This window comes from Mya arenaria, chromosome 6 (genome assembly GCF_026914265.1).
Source record: "Mya arenaria isolate MELC-2E11 chromosome 6, ASM2691426v1".
In the NCBI taxonomy this organism is placed as follows: Eukaryota; Metazoa; Mollusca; class Bivalvia; order Myida; family Myidae; genus Mya; species Mya arenaria.
Window position 1 is genome coordinate 62,335,470 of NC_069127.1, and position 18,264 is coordinate 62,353,733.

General features: G+C 34.6%; 1 long non-coding RNA gene across 2 annotated transcripts; it reads left to right on the plus strand.

Moving 5' to 3' along the window:
* Positions 1-5,038: 5,038 nt before the first annotated feature.
* On the plus strand, positions 5,039-9,803 carry LOC128237269 (uncharacterized). Of its 2 annotated transcripts, XR_008261546.1 has the most exons (5): positions 5,039-5,120; positions 5,367-5,470; positions 6,523-6,600; positions 7,499-7,569; positions 8,871-9,803. It is a non-coding gene; the product is annotated as an uncharacterized LOC128237269 (long non-coding RNA). The 2 variants fall into 2 exon arrangements; XR_008261545.1 differs by lacking the exon at positions 8,871-9,803 and having other exon boundaries at positions 7,499-7,620.
* Positions 9,804-18,264: the final 8,461 nt, after the last annotated feature.

Genomic DNA, 18,264 nt, shown 5'->3' on the forward strand with positions numbered 1-18,264 from the left:
TTAAATGACGGATATATATTAACAAACTGGACTATATATAAAAAGGTAATTTTTCATTATTATTGTAAAATACGAGTTAACACTATATGCTTTAGTACGCAGATCACTGACATAACAATATGGTTTCATCGTATCATAGTTACATATTTTATTCTTGTATTAACGAGTGAATATGCTGGACTAATATAACACAGTCATTGGTGTTTCTACATAAGAGTCACTCGACACTAGCTGTTAAACTGAGTTACAAATCAAGCACGTAGTTGCAATGATATCGTGTGCACTGTCTAAAATTAAACTAATTGCATTTTTGGGCAAGGTTCTCGCTAAATTTGCTGATGACTGATTCATAATCGATTTTTGAGAAGCCCCAAGCCGAATGTCTCTGCCATTTCAAGTATATCTTGCGTTATATCTGGATGGGTAACTAAAAAGATAGCCGCGTAATTAAAGAAAGCGTCAGTCGATGACCCTTGAGGGGATATTTTAATGATTGACGGACATTATTTTGTTTTCATTAAACGCTACGTAGCATAATTGGCACATTAAAACAGAAACAAAGATAAACATTTAATACACTTAAAACAATGGAGGAATAAATAAGTTCATTTTGATTAAGTCTAGAATTTGAAGCAAAAGAGCTACTACCAGTACGCGAAAAAAATACACTTTCTGTACTAAAATTCAATTGCATGATGACTCGTAAAAAAAGTATTTATTATCGCTGACTATAAGATAAAAGTGCCACTATAAAACTAAATTATGTATTTGCCAGATTGTTAAAGATGAAATTCAAAACAAATAAAAATAAAACAAAAAATAATAGAGCTGCAAAAGGCTGACCTTTCTCATACGATGGTCGGAGCAAAAAGGCCTGTATAACCATGTGCTTTGTAGAGGGCGCGCACTGCGGCCAATCAGATCAGTATAATATGTTACGTCATGCAATTGCTCGCAATATGGTTATAGAGCACCATTAATTAAATGCATTACAAAGATACCAATAACGAAAGTTATCCTTAAAGGAATAACTTGAAATATTTTCTTGTCAGATACAAATGTGTCAGATACTGACTTTCGGTTTGATATGTCAGACTTAAGTGTGCAATTTTGGCTATAAAACCTGCATGTTACTTGTTCTTCAAACCTGAACCCCCAGGTCCTCTTGACAGCATTGAGGTTTCCTTGGCTAATGGCTTATATGGTAAATTTGCTGTCCCACTCTTCATGTAATTATGTTTCAGGGAGGTTAGTATTCTACAGAGGGTGATTGAAAGCAAACGGGTGCATAAAGAAAAGTAAAACCGTTCCTGGAAAGTCTCAAATAATAGCAGAGTGGTGTACCATAAATCCAACCACCATTGTCAAAAGTATTTAACCAGACAAATAAAGAATGTTTCCTTTGAAGCATGTAACATGTTTAAAAACTACTGATAAACCTGAAAATTGATGACTTTTATTTTTGTTACTTTCTGAGTCAACAGTTACTGAAATCAATATATCAAAAAAAAAAAAAAAAAAAAAAAATATTCCGACCTACCTACCTTATTTTTTTTAGCAGTGTTACCTGAAACACACCTATTTTTTTATTTGGCCTTATGGTATTAATTTCCAATAACAAGATACAAAATTAAACATATCGGCACATTTTTAATACAATAAGCATATAAAAAGCGCATAATCTCATTCGGCAAACTCACTACATTTTACAATACTTCTATGCAATTTAATAAAAAAGAAATTCTAAAGTAATATGGTCTATATATTTAAAAAATATTGGCTTAAGGTCACAATTCCTCTCAATGGTAGAACATCTATGAATTAAAAAATTATTACATTTAATATTCAGCCTGCTTATAATATTTCCTTCGCAACATAAAAAATAGCTAGTGTGAATGTTTCTATTTGTCATAGTTTCAGAGTTTATTGGCAAATCGCACTACACTATTAGGAATAAAGAAGGAATACAACTACTAGATTTAACTTTGTTTATGTTGTTATTTTTATGTTTTATACTTACAGTAAACTTATTTTGTAAATTCAAATGGTATTAATTTAATTCCTCATAATTATAGGAGTCAACGGTTAAGATATGACCATTCGATTTCTTAACGGTTACGAATTGACTAACACAATGGTTACGAAATGACCAACAATGAGCGGTTACGAAATGATCATAATTCATTTGACAGGGCTTTTACCAGCTGTTTGTCTGTGCAGAGCGGGAATTTTACCTGGGATTGGCTGGACCGAAAGTCAAAGTCCCCGCTATTAGCAGGACCTTGGGGGCCCATGCTGCAATTTACTGTTGCATTATTTGGATTTTTTCTTAACTTTACGACACGCCCCCCTACAGTATTTTATAGTCAAGTTTAGTAATATTTTTTTACAGAAATTGGATAACTTAACAAGTAAAGTAAACTGTACTGAGCTTTTAAGGTATTAGCCGCGTAATACACACTTTTTTAACAGCTTAAACCGACAACATAGTTATAATCACGGTACACTATGGGACTTTTATCCAAATTTTGAAGATTTTTTACCGTGAATTAAAAAAGTTATTTATGTTTCATTACACCCACCCCCAAACTCCAAGGGCTACAAAGAGCGACAAGTAAATATTTTGTCTATATTTGAATTTTTTTCGCATTATCAGAGATTATGAAATAAACACAACAGTTTCTGGTAAAATAAACTTCATTTAACAGAAAACTAAAGTTCAAACGAACACATTATTGATACACATGGAAAAAAATCATTTTGATTGATCTTATGATTCTTCGGAAAAGAGCAGTTTTTCGATGTTTGAAAATATATAGCAGTTTTATAAAATTCATAAAAAATAGTTAACTATAAGGCAAGCTGCTGAAATAATTTTAGATATTATCTATGATGTCTATTGAACTATTTAAAAGACAATTTATGATAGTTTACCGTCCAGTTTTGAAGAAAATATACATAATGTCATGTTACCATACATTTTTATAGCTAATAAAATGCTTAAAAATCAACCTTTTTCTTGTAAAAAATTATAAAGCTTAATTGGACTTATTCATAAAATGTACTCTTTCAAATAAATGAATTTTACTTATGATACTAACTCAGAATACAGAGTTTAAAACAAATGAGTGTACTTAAACTAAAATATGTGAAGAAACAAGAACACTAAGTGGGCTCGCCCCTCCAAAAATATCAGAGTGAAAGTTCTCAACTAATGTTGTTTTTTTTAATATTATAACATGTAAACAATCTCTGTGGGTAATTTGATGTATATCTGTTTTATTTTGTCATTGGTATTCTAACAATTAGTTTTTTTCACAATAATTCTTCACTCTTCAACATTTGAAGTTTGGTCTGTTGCCATGCTTTGTAGTGTGTGCACAGATGATAACTACTCAATGCTGAGTCAATGCTGATTTGGTTTTCATGCACCTTCAGGTACTTTACCCATCAAGAATGTTTAGTGCTGTAAAGGAAAAAAGTTGCGCTTTAAAGCCTTTCTAACTAATTAGTATCGATAATTATACTGCCATACATATACAAAATAAAATATAAACAGTTTAATATTTCTCGACATTATTTTGAAAAAAACAACAACAAGCTGATACATACATGTATATATATATAAAGAAAATTATTAAATTTATCAATAAAATTCATCATCATCATCATCATCATCATCATCATCATCATCATCATCATCACCACCACAACCACCACCACCACCACCACCACCACCATCACCACCACCACCACCACCACTTGATTATTGAATACAGTAGGTTTATAAAAACAAAAACCAAGTCAAATATGTTTTATATGAAATACTCACATCATCTCGATCAGATGCGACTGCCTTGTGGATGGACATGGCTGTCAAATCGCTCTCAAGGATCCAACATAGTATTTAATTATTTGGCCAGTAATATCATTCAGTTCGACAAAGAATAATAATGAATATTGGATTGAAAATGGTCCAATGTTGAAAACACTTGTGTTGTATTCAAATATTTTAAATCACAAGTGTATTGTTTCTTGAAATTAATTATACGACTTTAGCTAGAACATTGAGGAACACTACACAATTTCCGATATTCGTGAAAAAACACTACAAGTGCGAAGTGGTCGCATGTGTTGTGAAGTACTAATCTAAAGTGTTCTAATTCATACATGATAGAAACATATTCACATCTCATATTTTATAAATATACTATCTAATCAATCATAAAACAATATTCAAGATATCCTTGGGACCCCCCCCCCCCCCCCCCCACCCCTGGACACGCAATACAATTCGTGTTTCGCTGATCTGTTGGCTGGGATCAGATCATCCATTTAGGGATTTAGATATGTTATCCCAGCCACCAGGCTGAATGTTTAACCGTCACCAGACACTCTGCCATGAATGTGAGAGAGTTTAAAGCTATTTCTTATTTTCCTGTGTAACTATATTGATGTTTGATTAAATTTACGCCGTCGTGTTACTGAGTAACAATTTGAAATTGGGCCAAAATCATCAAGCTAGAGCTTTGCATAATCTTTTTCAAACTTCTGGGAGATTTCTGCCCTTGAAAGTATTTGCTCGCAGCCCGCCTAAAAGTTACACTTCGTTCAGTATTTAAAGCTTTCAGATACACTTTTTTGTTAATTTGAGATCTTAATGACGCTACATTGTACTTCTAAGTAAATAGATGCTCAAAGTAACTAGATGCTCTGGGTGTTCACTGGGTGACAAAGGCTACCCAGTATTGGTTGTTTCTTTTTTCTGAAAAGATGTTTCTAGTGAATTGCCAAGTTGCAGTGGTTTTGACGCCACAGAACCAGCACAGCTCCATGACAGATATATATGTTTTCGTCATTGATGTCAGTACTGCTGTATTGGTGGCCTCACAATTTCTGTGTGGAAATGTCATCTGATACACTCATAACGGCGTATTTCTAGCATAGCTTTCATAAGTGCATGGCCATTCTCTGTCATTTTCAGATACACTGTGTTGTGTGTGGATAAGAAATGCAGAGTGGTACCACCAATCACCTGAGCCACCATTCCCCTAACAGACAAAAGGCTCATGGGGACAGTTCCTGCAGTTTACAGCAAATTGTAGCCCTACAAACTTCAGGTAAGTGATAAATCTGGGCTTCAAGATATCTCTGTACTCACTTTAAGTTTATACTTCATTTGAACAAAACTTACAATTTCAGCATCAAAATCCAGGTTTAGATCCCAGACCGAACCTTGTCTCCTTTATTAAACTTCATTTCAGGTAATCTATAAGCCACATACATGTTCACTACTTATGGCGGATAAGAACTTTCGCAAATTGATTATAAATGCGTTTTCCCAGATATACACCCTCCTCTTGCAGATACTGCCAAGCTTGGGTGCACTGGGCCGGTTATCCAGCCGTGTGGAATCAACATCTCCAGCTGAACTTGGGCCGGGAATTATATAAGAATCCTTAGCAGCATGGTGAGCTTTTGTGTATTTATTTCCAGGCTCGTATACCCGTCCAGACTTCTGCGTTTAAGCTTTCCTTTCGTCATTTTTTTAAATAAGGTATCTCAAGTCTTTCAATGAAATCACAACTTTGGAGGCTGGATTTAAATTAAGGAACCATTATGTGTAGAAAGCCTTTTGGGTGATTTAAAATCAAATTAGTAAACAGGATTCTCATGGTTCATGGTTTATAATTGGCCTTGTGGACCTTTCATTCTTTACTTTGGTAAGAGCCGCTTAGGTATGTAAGAAGGGGGGAGGGGGGGGGGGGGGTACAGATGTGATAGTAAACAGTGTTTAATAAGGTATATTTGTTTTTATTTTATCACCATTTTGAAGGTAATGATTGTGTTATCAGGGATAAGTAACAAGTTTAACATAAACACTGTAACATGTTCTTTATTTCAAATAAAGCTATAAATTATCTCTGGAGAATTTAGTCTGATCTCCATTTCTCAGAAAATGTAGCTGTCTAAGTGCCTATTCCATCAATGAGTATCACTGTCTTTAAATTGCTGTTGTGGTACAGTTTAAATGGCAAAAGTTTTATGGCCCTGCTTGTTTGCAACTCCTCATTCATTTTTGTACAGCGAGAAAAGTAAGGGAATTCTAGAGATTTACTAGAATTATGGATTGTTTTTACTAGAATTATGAATTGTTTTTCTTGAGTTACACAGTACATAAGGAGGAATTAGTGTGTACACAACTCCTCATTTTATTCCTGTTTATTATTTATATATGTAACATAGATGTGTACAAGACCTACGGTACTGTAGAAACATGACATAAAAGAGCTCACTTTGATTAATTTCCTCAAAAAAAGATATCTTTACTGTTAAAGTAAGAACTTTTACTGCATAGTAAGTAATGTCTTCTGCTCATCTTTATGACATCATTACATGGAATGATGTCAACTTCCCAAGACACATTTCCACATGGCGCAGCTCATTTATATATATTGCTGATGGATTGTTTAGAATGGGACAGTTTTAATTGGACATAATGTTTTAATCGCCAATTTACAGAGTGCCAGCCAGTCATTGCTGTTCTTTGCATTGCTGAGGAGGACAGTCCTGCCAACATAATAGTTTGTTCAATAACAGGTAAAAAACTGGTCTCACTTTACATTTTCAACCACTGTTCGATCGTAACAATTATCAAAGAACCGGCTAGTCTCAATCATGAAGCCGCTCTAATTAGAGTCAATGAACGATATAGATCTGGATACAAGCGTCTAGATGATCGAGACTAAATTGGCAACATGAGAACATTTATTTCCTTTCCTGATTCTTGAAAATTACATGAACAAATGACAATTCTACTACCATTTAAAGCTTGATTAATTTTCGGACAAATGTGTTTGTTTTAATTTGCCTTCCGCTTAAAGTGAACGTATATATACTGGGCAAGAAGTGCTGAATTTCATCGTGAATCACAGTGATTATCCAAAGTTTGAATTTGGTTCGGACATGTTTGACGGGAATTCAAAGACATTTTTTGTCAGCCGTCTTATATCACAGGTTTCCATGCATTTTTCATACATTAGTTCATTCCAAGATAAAAATTATAACCTTTTTTCAAAACGTTCAATCTGTGAGAGTGCAGCTTTAATAGACCTGTAAAGACTTGTCGATGTGAAACTTAACTCTCAATCAAACTATGGTAAAAGATCAAATGCGGGGCTCCGTGTGCGGCATAGACTGCTAATTTTTATTTAATATGATGAAGAGCTAGTTAAGTTATCTTTTTTAAAAGTCTTCATTTGAAGAAAAAAAATGTTTCAATACCCTGTATGAATTTTCTTCACCGGATATTGATTCATAAAAATCATTGCTCCAGGGTGCGGAGCTACTTTTTGTTATATGTCTATATGGAAAAATATTCTCCTCAGAAGTCAACTTTGTTCCCCAATGTGCAAGGCACAATCGGTGAAAATAATTTCAGTAAAAGTCACTGATTATTATTATTGTGATTATTATTAATAAACTTTTACTATTTCAGGAGACAAACAGAAACACAGAGGTGCTATACATTCCGATGGAAAATACAACAAAAGAAGAATTTTAAGAAAGGTAATAACTGAGCAACTAAGAACATGCATGTTGCACTGGTCAGAGTGTAAGACCCATCTCGCTTCATAAGAATTGATAATCATCAATGTATCAAGAAATTGAAACGTAAGTGTCTTGTCTTTTGCAGTGTTTTTGAAATAGAATATAATTTTAAAAAAAAACTAAATTATTTTTTAATATGATTGTGAATGTGTGATGTTTTCTTCCGATCATTCTCTCTCAAAAACCAGATACAAAAAACATATTTGTAGATTTTTATACGCCCGAAGGGTCGTATTATGTTATGGCCTCCATCGTCTGTCCGTCTGTCTGTCTGTCCGTCCGTCTGTCCGTCCGTTAGCAATTCCGTGTCCGGGCCATAACTTGGTAACTAATAAAGCAATTTTCAAATAACTTTATACAAATCATCACTACATTAAAAGGGTGTGTCGCGAGCAATTTCCAGGTCCATACCTCAAAGACTAGAATCACCATGGGGGGGCGTTAGCAATTCTGTGTCCGGGCCACATCTTTGTTACTCGTCCGTTAGCAATTCCGTGTCCGGGCCATAACTTGGTAACTAATAAAGCGATTTTCAAATAACTTTATACAAAACATCACTACATTAAAAGGACCTCGAGCCGAATCTTCTTCGGGCGTATAATGCTCCGTTTCGCGGTGCTCTTGTTTTGTTTTACTTGTAAATATAGTTTTAAGTTTGTATTTTAGGCAAAGCCTTTTATTCTGCTCAATACAAACTTAAATATTGTAAGAGTTATGGCCCTTTGTAATTTTTAAACAAATACATTTTATTTCATGTTTTTGTAAGCCCATTATTTAGGGACTTTTAATATTTTCACCAGCAGCATTATAAAGTCAGACCAAAAGTGTCCAGTTAGTGTCCAAACAATAACTAAGTTAGAATCCTTTCTCAAATCAGGTGAGCGATATAGGGCCATCTCTGTGTTTGTCTGACAAAAAAACAATAATCAATCTTTGAGTTAAATTGACAAAATATTGTTGTAGAATGTTTTGTGAAGACATACTATTGGATTACTTATGTGTCAATAGGATTAAGGTTTCTGCACATAAAAATTATTTAGAATAGCATTTGGGTCAGTCGGTTCACGTTCAATATTACTGATAGTATAAGTGGAAGCAGTGACTTAAAATTAATTACCAAACAGTTTCTGCTCAATTGCTTTGAGTTAACATACGAGTTATGAAACTTGGAATACTAGTTCTTGGTGGCATAAATGAAAGACCTTGTTTTGTCACATTGACTTGTAATCAAGCACTAACTTCCTCTAAAAAAATTTCAGGTGATGGTTGGGCACACACAAGAGGACATAGATCACATGTGTCCAGGCATATGAGTAGACAGGAGTTTCACACTCTGCCAAACTTACTTCATCAGAGGAGCAGAAAGCTTCTCAAGATCCCGCACTGCACACTTAGATATAGTCTTTGACTACAACAAGGGGATGGAAGTACAGAGAGGTCCAATTGAAATCAATTCTGTGCTGCGTCATTTCTTCATTCTGGAAGTCGATGGACATGATTTATCATGGCATCAGGTGTGCAGTTTGTCGACTATCAGCAGTCTTGTTCACCAGTTGTGCAACTTGAGCTGGTAGCTTTATTGCTTGAAGCCACAGCATAAGAGGGGGAAGGTGCAGGCTCATCAAAAAGTCTCAAAAGTTGAAACTAGGAAAAGAAGTTTGTCAAGAGTGTGAATATTTGCTTTGAAAACCATCGTTACGATGATTTGGTTTCCTTTGAAACTTGATACATACTATGTGTATGTTGAATGAATTGAGATGCTTAAATAAAGAACCGCTATTCAAATATCAGGAAACTGCATTTTTCATACTAAAGGGTAAATGATGTCGCCATTTCCTGTATGTATTTAAATGAGATATGTTTCCACAATTAATATTTTTAGGGAATTTTTCTCATCCTAATGAATGAGATTAAATTGTACAGCGTTATATGAGCTTAATATGTGTTTTCTGTTTCTTTAAAATTGGTGAAAAATTGTCAGAAGATAATTAGACCAGTATCCATTACTGCAATCATACAATCAAATATACAGGGACAAACCCACTGGGCATATAATATAATTAAACCCTGTTTAGGGGCACGAGGCAAACAGAGTTACTTTCAAACGTTAAAGCTGCACTCTCACATTTTGGACGTTTTGACAACTTTTCTCATTTTATGTCTTGGATTGGAACCATCCATTTTTTGCGAAAAATTAAATGGCAGATTTTTCTATTTAAGTTAAAACATTGATGTTTTATGCACTTTTCTTAAACCGTTAGTAACATTAATTTTTGAACGGAAATATGAAATCTGTGATCTGATCTTTTGTCAGCAATCTTTTATCATTGGTTTGCAGATAATTACGCAAAGTGCAGCTCTAAATGTTTAATTTCTTGATTTTACTACTGTATTAGAAATTACAGGGGTTGAGGCATATTTTTAGTGTTTTTATTGCTTTTTATTTTCATACAGTCATACTTTATTCCTCAGGGCATAACTTACAAATAGACAAAACTGGAAAATGGTCGTTTCAAAAGGCCAAAGATAATGCAAGTTGAACAATCATATTGTTCATGGCTTGTATTTTTGGTGTATTTTGTTGCATATGCTATAGAAAAGTTGAAAGTTAAAAATAAATTCATAGTTGAAATGATGGCTTTGAATGGTATTGTCAGATGAGAAACGGCACTTTTAAGAAATAGGTATAATGGTACTTTATTTATTTTGATCAATTTTAGATATTGTATGAAAATTATTATCTTATTTAGTACATGAGACCTTTTAAACAGTTATTGACAATATAACAATGTGTATATGAAGCTTTAGATCAACACTTAAAGCTGCACTCTTACAGATTGTCAGTTAAGACACAAAATTGTCTCAAAATCTGCTGATTTGGTTATCATTCCTTTAATTCAGTCATATTAGATAATTCACAATAGAACCCATCAGAAATGTAAAAGTGCCGAAAATTTCATTTACATTAAATTGTTCGTAATGCTTTTAGCCATCATTTTTTAACATAAATATGATAAACTGCTATCTGATCTTTTTTCAGCAGTCTTATATCACTTAAAATTGGGTCTAGACATTTATGCAAAAAAATTGTCCATTTATAGACAAACAATAAAAGAGTACCGGTAGTCAAAACGATCAATCGGTGAGATTGCAGCTAAATCTTTAAAGCTTGCATACTGTTTAATTAACAACCATACTTATTGTTTAAAAGTGTCATGATATCTTTATACAATGTTTTTATATAATTCATTAAAGAAGTCAAAACAAATTTGTTTATCTTGTAAATTGTTTTCTATTATTTAAATGACCCAGACAAAAATGGGAACGTCAGTGCTAGTTCTTTTACTATTAACATCCCATGAAGTTTCTATTGGTGTAGCAGCAAGGAGGTGTTATATTAAGGATGCATCATTTAAACCAAATTATACATTTGGCACCGTGCACCCCAGTTAAGTCGTGCAGCGTCGGGAACGGGCCAGTATATACACTCCGGTATAGTAGGGGTGGTCACCGAGCCCGAGCCACACTGTCTAAGGGGCACGTGCAATTGGCCATTAATTTGGGGAATTAGCTGGCACAACTGTGAGTTACCGTTTAAGTTCAGATCACGTTTAATGGTTCACTTTGATTAACAACTCAAGTCCAATTAAGATGTTTAAAAGTTGGTTCTTTATTAATTCCACATTTGAGTTGAATAGTTAACAAAGATAAATCCAAAGACTTATTTAACAAGAAACATTCAATAGTCCATGTGATATATTAAGTTATGAAAGTAAGTGAATTAATTATATAGTCACAAAAAAAGTAGTTCAAAGATATTTCCTTAGTAAAAGAAGAAGTACAAAGTTCCTAGTCTATATGTATATCTAATGTATATATTTCTCCTTCTCCTTAAATGAAAAATGTACATACTTATATACTAACTTAAAGAGTAGAAGTTACCAATCAGAATTAAGTGATAAAAAGATAATGATCGAAGATTTTAGAAAGTGTCACTCAAAAATAATTATTGTCAAAAATAAAATTTACAATTAGATTAAGTCTGAGATAATTGAGAAGTGTCAAAGTCTCAAAGAGTAAGGTTTATGATTATGATCTGAGATAATTAACTGATAATAATTAAGAAGAGGAAGCAGGAAAATCTTATCAGAAATGTCAAAACACTCAATTGCAATTAGAATGACTGACAAAAGTCTCTTTAGGAAATTATGAAAGTAAATATCATAGAAAAATAAGATGAAACCAAAAAAAAGAACAATAAATTTTCTAACAGAATTTGAAAGAGAAAGTCACATGGTGACACATTCATATGCACAACATACAGGCGTGTAGCCGCCTATACGTGAATACGCGGCTGAATCCACATGATTCTGACAAAAAAATCAACCAAAGTTGCAGTATGCGAACTTGACTACATGAATCTAAAACTGGTTATTTTCCAGTACTAAATAATGCACATCGGAACGCCCAGAATGCACTAGATTGCACCATGGTTTTTAAAATTTTCAAGTTTGCCCCGAACCCCCAGCACATTTATGAATCCTCATGAATAGAGGAGTAGCTACGCCCCTGACATAATTGAAACCACAGTGTGGCTAAACAACACTTGTATGTTTATCCTACGCAGTGATCTCCCATGGAAATGCAATCGTCAAAGAATCTGAAGGGGATGTTTATATGGACTACATTTGAAATGCACCAAGTGTTTAAAAAAGTTGATTTCAGTCACGAAGAGAATCAACCATACCCCACACTTGTTGGAGTAAGATGAAATGTCCACTTTCTGCGAGAATGAAAGTACATTGAAAATGTTCATTTGATTCAAGTGACTATTTTTTATAAATATGTTACAATACATAAAATACGTTATTTTTTTATAATTGTTTACCCATGTTGAATTTTATTTGGCAAATTTATAAGAGATTTATATACAAGGGCATAGCCAGAAGTTCGTGGAAAAGCTTGATAAAATGAAAACAATATGCAGCATATCTTTTAAACTTTCATACAATAATAATCAGGTAATTTGAAATTAAGAATGCGAGATTCATCGTAAAGCATGTTATAACGACAACGTAGTGATCACTATGGAAACAGGTGGTCGCGCATTCCTCCGCAGTTGCTAAAATAACCCATGACAATATCTTGTTTTGTTGACCACTCACATTGAAACCAATAAAACGGCGCGAAGGTTTGCACATTTGACGTGACGTTAATAACGTGTGATGAAGTGAAGTTTTAAGTCAGTGCGTTTGTTTGTTTATTTCAAAGGAAACATTTTAGCTTGAACGGAATAGTTAAATTTTGTTTAAAATGACGCCAGAAGACAGATTGATAAAACGGGCAGTGATACAGTTCTGTGTAAACCTAGGGAAAACTCCATCGCAAACACTTAAACTGATGAATGAAGCATCGAGTGAAACTCAAGTGAAGCGAATGCTCGTTTACAAGTGGCAAAAGCGGTTCAGTGAGGGGCGGGAAAGCATTTGTGACGACGTGAGGTCTGGGCGACCGGTTTCACAAACTACAGTGTGTGACGTCGAGGCCGTGAATAACATCGTTGACGCTGATCGTCGAGTCACTCTTTATGAAATATGCAAGATGTTGGACATGAGTTATGGGTCGGTACGGAGGATAATGAAAGACAGTTTGAAAATGAGTCGAGTGAGTGCGCGTTGGGTTCCACGGCTGCTGACAGAAGATGAGATGAGCAAAAGAGTACGGGAATCACGCCGATCCTTAGCTCGGTACTAAAAGGAAGGAAACCGTTTTCTTGAGAAAATAGTCACTTGCGATGAAACCTGACTGTTTTATTTCGACCCTGAGACAAAACAGCAAAGCAGTCAATGGAAGACTACCAGTTCCCCGCCTCCGAAGAAGGCACGACCATCCTGCTCGATAGGAAAGTATATGTTCATTTTCTTCTTTGATGTGCACGGTGTTATCCTACTCCATGCAGTTCCGCAGAGCCAATCTGTGACGGGTGCTTCCTACTAAAAGGTAAAGTGATATATAACAAAATTCATTTTTATCAATATTTAGGACTTGATAAAATCTGCATAAAACAATGTTTTAAAAAGTTTATGATTAAAAATATGGGATTGAATAAGTGTTAGTTTTAATTATATTTGATGAAGTACGCAAAACGCGACAAATGTTATAAGCCTCAGTTATGTTCTCCATTTAAGGTTTTGAGGCGTGACTTGTAGAGGGCGATGGCATTTAAGAGACCACTGGCGTTGCATGATGGGTGGATTCTTCACCAGGAAAATGCATCAGCGCATAGATCGGAGGAGGCACCGACTACCGCGACAATCCAGCTTGAAGCGGAGATCCTTCCCCCCCACCCCCTTTTTCGCCAGACCTACCACCATGCGATTTTGCCCTATTTCCGAAACTTAAATGTGAACTAAAGGTAAACGCTTCAATGACTTTCAGGCACTACAGAGTGAAGCTCAGACACGCCTGTATTTTTACAAGTCAGAGTGGTTCAGTGACATTTAGCGGCAGTGGGTAGAGAGACTTCGACGTTGTATTGCGGCGAACGGCTCTTACTTTGATAAGTTATGACGTTGACGTCAGATTCTGACGTTCGAACTACGCGGGCTATACTGATCTCATGTTAATGAAAAAGCTGTAGTTTCCTTTATATTTTATGTATCAGTTTGAAGTTTTCTATGTCATTTACAGCTGAAATAGATTTTATAGCGAACTGACGTTCGTTGAAAAATATTAAAATGTGTTGATTGTATTAAGGAATTCCACGAACTTCTGGCTATACCCTCGTATTAAGAAACTCGGAAAGTATGTGAATGGTTTGGACCGGCTTCCTCAGCCGCTAAAGAGGGTATGATTATGACATACTTTTTTTTAATCTTTCGATCATGAGTTTTTGAGTGAATATAAGCGAAGCGTTAAGGGTTTTAAAAATGCATCTTTTACTTGGATTTTATAGATTGTTATTACGAAATAAAGTATGGCGTATCAAACGAAGTGTTAAAGCTAAGCTGTTGATGGCTGAAACCCTTCAATAAATGTTGATATGTGCTAACATATAGTCTTTGAAGTCCAATATTTGGAAATGCGTTACTAACCCGATTCAACAAAAGGCTGTTGCACAATCAGTTGATTGACATAATCACGTGATAAACCAATAACTTCCATTAAGGTTAAAATATTCAACACCTTAGTATGAGTCCCTGTGGGCGAGTGGATAAGAGATCCGTTTTTTATTCTATGTGTTATCTGCACCCCTATGTGCTTGCTCCCAACTTGAACAAGATTAATTTTTAATACTTCAATCGTTTTTTAAAAATGCAATTGAAGTAAGAAAATCAACCTGGTTACTATTATTTCTGCAATTTCAGTACCAAGGAGTAAAATAAATATACATGTAAGTGTTTTCAGATGCATTACGAGAAAAAATATGTTTGGTGCCAAAACATGAGAGAGTCTCTTTAACGGAAAAGTTTTGGCAGTTACTCAGTCAGTCAGATGGTGATAAATATAATGCATAGCATCATCGCTCTGGAGTACGAGAACGTTGTATACAGAGCATTTTGTTACTGAACATGCGTCTGTTTATGTTGATGACATAAAAGGTTTAAACTGTTTAAAGGAACAATAACATTATGAAACAACAAATCTGATTACAGATATCAGTGGCAGATCCTGGAATTGACTTAAGAAGGGGTACGTGAAACTCATGGGCTTAATCTTTCCACATCCGTCCCTCCCTCAGAACAGAAATTGAATGGCTTAAAATGTTGGACCGGGGTGGGGGTTAGACTCCCCCAATTTATAGTCCGAAATAGTGCATTTTTATCTTAATATTGTATTTTTCCCGATATTGACTAAGAACATATTATAAACGGACGATCCAAGGGGGTGGGGGACGGCGCGCGCGCTGGGACCGATTCCCCCCACCCCAACCCGCCCCCTGAATCTGCAATTGAGTACATGCATTAAAACCGTCTCCGTAGCCTATTGGTTAAGGCGTTCTATACCCTTCATTAAATTGACTTAATACTTCACACAATTGTTCAGGACCATAAGCCAATGAGGTTACATAACTCCATATCCTTAATACAAGTTATGGCCCCTGATTGACTTAGGTTAAAGTTTTAGGCAAGTAAAATTTAAGGGGAAGTTGGAATTTAATAAAAAAAACTTCCATGGGTCACAATGAACCCAATGAACAATGTTCTTTAATCATGAGCTATATAACTGTTCAAGCGTTAACAGACACATTCGTGTGCAGACGAAACTTTTATTGTTTTTATAAGCACAGAACTTGTATTTAGCATTTACAGTTTCTATATAATTCAACTGAAAGTTCTATTTAACCATAATATATCAAATATTAAGTCACCATTCACTAGCGGATTGAGAAGGGGTGCAGTTGGCGTGCGCTCCCTCTAAAATCGTCCAAGTTTACTTTTTGTGTCAATATATGAGAAGAAAATAATAAAATATACACATATAAATGCATCATTTCCGACTACAAATTGTTAAAAATTACTTGATTGAGTAACCCTCAATCCTCCTGCAAACGCCCCTAAGTAACGCCCCCTTCTAACGAGAATTCCTGGATCCGCCCCTGGTCATTATATATTTTGTTTATCAAACAGTACAGAGACCAAGTGACTGAATCTGACTTGCATTTAATGAATGAGATGGTCTGTAAAAGATTTCCGATGAATATCCTATGAAATTTGCAGTCCTCCCGTTTCGACTGGTCATTGTTTGTGGATTTATTATAGTACACAATTATAAAAAATACTATTACCAAGTTGTCTCTTAAGGTTACGGGAGCCTATACTGTCAAAAGTTAAATATATATAATTTGTCCCCCTAATGCCATAAAATATGGATGGTCCCCTTAATGCCTCAAAAATAATATTATATATACACTGGTCTCCATAAACCCTTCTACATATATACCTGTCCCCTTAAAACCTGCAACATACTTACAAATTATTAAAGAGACCCCAAATTACGTATATTTTTGTTAATTAATTTAAGAAGCCTAAATTTTGTACTCATAATAAATGATCATTTCAATACTAAATTATCAACAAAAAAGCAAAATAAAGTATAAAACAAAAAATATACAAATTGTCTCCTTAATGCCGTAAAAAATATACGGTCACCTTAATGCCCTAAGTATATATATATATATATATATATATATATATATATATATATATATATATATATATATATATATATATATATATCCAGTGTCACACTTTTATGTCCGCTCTCTATATCTTTTCCAAATTTGCTCACATTGTTTATTGGCATGCCATATGGGCATATTTGCGTATTGTTTCAAATATCTTCTGGAGGTGTTTACAATGATGAACAGTGATTTGAGACTTTGCTTATCGTTGTTGTAATCCGTTTTATGTGATTTGCAAAGAAGTCCTATGTGAAAATAAACAAATAACAATGTAAATATTTTTGTGTTCATTACTCACCTGAAAGCTAATCTCTGTGCCCTTAAGCATTCTTCAGTCACTGATTGGAAGTATATTTTCAACTCAAGGTCACCATGACATTGACCTCTGACCAAGTGGTCTCATAGTTAAATGTGTTCTTCTACTAGGCCAGGTCATTACAACCCTGTCTACCAAGTTTGAGGTTCTGAGGCCCTTGCATTCATAACTTATTTATCGGAAACAGATTTTTAGCTCAAGGTCACCACAACCTTGACCTTGGATTCACTGATCTCCAAAACAGTATCTGTGTTGTATGGACAAGACAAACCTACTTACCAAGTTTGAGGTCCTTGCAACTGTATTGTTCAAGTTTATGATAAGAAACCATGTGGATGGATGGACAGACGGTCTGGATACCTATTAGCCATTTAAGGGCATAAAAATTCTTACAAGATTCACCTGCCACACCGCTGAGCTTTGAGTACTCCCATGAACTTCAAAGCATACCCTTTCATGTAATCAAGGGTTTTCTACAAGTTTACTTAGCTATAAAAGTCCAGGATGTTCCATATTCAAGCACCTTAATGAAAGTATACCACAAACATTCTTGCCAAGTTCCATAAGGGTTGAAGGACAAATGCAGCATACTTGGTAATATCAGATGAAAAAACAGCCTCATTAGAGTGAACATGGTATTTTCTGATATTTGAACTAGTGACCTAGTTTTTGACCAATATATATATATATATATATATATATATATAGCCCGGAGTTAACATAACTAGGTTTTCCCATGCCGGTACAAATAAAGGGTGAATTTCTAGCATTCACCAGTAGCATGTTTCAAAGGCAATTGAAATTATCTCTTATAGGAAGTTTTAGATGGTATGACATTTCGATTTAGTCCATTATGATCACATTACATGGAGACCAACAGACACCCAGTGCAAATTGGTTTAACAGCCATTATATTCCAAGTGTTTTATGAATGACATAGACCCTTAGCAAAATACATCTATTGTTGAACCAAAGCCATCACAAGCTTGAGTTTGTAAATAGGTTGAAGCCACAGTGACTGAAGGTTACTACTGGGTAAAAAAGGAACAAAATGTCTTGTCATTCTATCACAGTTTTTGTGTCTTTGTCTTCCAGGATTACTGTAATTCTGCCATCATTTATGAACTTATTTGGGAAAAATCCTTCAAATACA